We start from the raw sequence: 2,500 nt of genomic DNA, 5'->3' as shown, positions 1-2,500 counted from the left end.
AAAAAGAGGAAGAAGAAGAAAGAGAAGGGGAAGGGGAATAGCAATAATGATAATGATAATGATGATGATTAATAATAAAATAATAATAATAATAATAATAATAATAATAATAATAATAATAATAATAATAATAATAAAATATATATATAATAATAATAATAATAATAAGGGGGAAGATGAGGAGGAGAAGGTGAATATGAAAAGATTAAGAAATAGAAGTAGAAGATTTAGAAATAGAAGTAGAAGATTTAGAAATAGAAGTAGAAGAAAGATATTTAGAAATAAAAGAAGAGGCAGTTAAGCCAAGAGTCCGAAAGATCGGAGCGAGGACAGCCGAGGCGCCTTTCATGGCCGAAAGCGCGTTCTCTCCTCACGTGACAACAGGACGGGGAAATGGGGCCGCTGTCTCGCCCCATCTCTCATTTCATTACGAGCATTTGTGTGGCTTGTTGCTTAACGCGCGGGAGTTTGGCTGTGATTATTAAGTGTAAACAGCATGCGGATATTATGTGCGGAATGGATTGGGGGTACGCATGTACGTACACACGCACATAAACATGCGCATACACACACACAGATACACACATACACACACACACACACACACACACACACACACACACACACACACACACACACACACGCACAAACACACAAACACACATATTATCGGAAAAGAAGACAGACAGACAAACGGACAGGCAGAGACAGAAATACAAGAGCCTGCACAAAAAAGCAATCCAGTCGTGATCTACAAAAAAATAAGAGAAAAGAGAAGGAGAGACAGAGAGAGAGAGAGAAGAAAAAAATTAACGTGACCGTGAGAATCAGTCAGCCTTCCAGTCAGACTCAAAGCCTTTCGCAGGTGGATCTGGGGCGTCCGGCCTTCATCCACTGCCTCTTCCTCCTTCTCCTCTTCTTCCCTTTCATCCTCTTCCTTCTCCTCTTCCTCCTCCTCGTACTTCTCCTCCCTAACCAGTTTCTTATCTTCCTCCTCTTCTTCTTTTTCATTTTCTTCTTCTTTCTCTTCTTCGTCCTCCTCCATAACTAGCTTCTTCTTTTCCTCCTCCTCCTCCTCCATTTCATCATCTTCCTCCTCCTCCTCCTCTTCTTCCTCCTCCTCCTCCTCTTCTTCCTCCTCCCTAACCACCTACTTCACTTCCACCTCCTTCTTCTCCTCTTCATCATCATCATCATCATCACCATCATCATCATCATCATCATCATCATCATCATCATCATCATCATCATCATTATCATTATCATTATCATCATCATCATCATCATATCATCATCATTATCATTATCCCTGATATAATTATTTCCAACTGTTGTTAACATTATCATCATCATCATTATTATCATCATAATCACCATCACCATTATCATCAACATTTCATATCACCAATTCCACCGCCATACTTAGCACCATAAATTTCTTTTCAGCAAATCTAATGGGTCCACAGACTATTCAATTTATATGAATGAATAAGGTGTTTAATCCCATTACTTAACTGTACTGTAGGTTATGATTATGCTTCATTATGGTATATTCAAAAAAAAAAAGAAAAAGAAAAAAAAAAAAAAAAAAAAAAAAAAAAAAAAAAAAAAAAAAAAAAAAAAAAAAAAAAAAATATATATATATATATATATATATATATATATATATATATATATATTATATGTATATATATATATATATTTTTTTTTTCTTCATCGCTCTTTTTCTTTTGCCTGAAGTCATCATTAATTTATGACGCTTTTTACAGATCTTTTTTTTTTTTTTTTTTTTTTTTTTTTATCTTACAGAGCCTAATATCCGTCTATCTGTATCTTTGTCAATAGCTATATCGGTCTATCTATCTATGTGAGTGTGAGTTTCTTTGTGTATGTATATCTGTGTGTGTATAATATATGCTGTAGAATGTAATCATGATATATGCAATGCAGAAATCGTTTTCTTTTATGATTGCTGCTGCGACTACTAGGTTATTTGTCAGTGATATCACTGTTATCTGTATCAGTCATTTCCACAATTGTCTTGTTATTACCGGAACCGCTAGTCATTAAAGCAGCTTCTGGTTTACATATTTCACTTGTGCTAATTGTAAAATTTGCATATTTGGAAATTTTGTAAAGGCAGAAATGAATGTATGTATATGTATGCATGATTTCATTTTCGAGCTGGTGCGTGTGTGTATGTCTGTGTCAGCATATACGTGCGAAGCCCACGTTGTTGATACTTTGATACAGGGCGAAATTACATCTAATACAAAAGGCATTACCTGATAAAAATGTTTATAGTAAAGGAACGCGGCGAGACCTACATAGAAAAATGTATTCAAATGGGTGTAAAAGACACTCATACAAACCCACGATTCAGGACTCGGTTACCAGTAAACACGTGAATACAAATAGTCAAAATTTTAAAGAGACAAAGAGACCATTCATCTTCCAGATATACAAACGTCAATCATTTATAAATATTTTTTTGTCTCAC

The sequence above is a fragment of the Penaeus monodon genome, chromosome 17, assembly GCF_015228065.2.
Source record: "Penaeus monodon isolate SGIC_2016 chromosome 17, NSTDA_Pmon_1, whole genome shotgun sequence".
NCBI classification, from domain to species: domain Eukaryota; kingdom Metazoa; phylum Arthropoda; class Malacostraca; order Decapoda; family Penaeidae; genus Penaeus; species Penaeus monodon.
The sequence above is the reverse complement of the archived record's forward strand: the minus strand, read 5'-3'. Positions refer to the sequence as shown.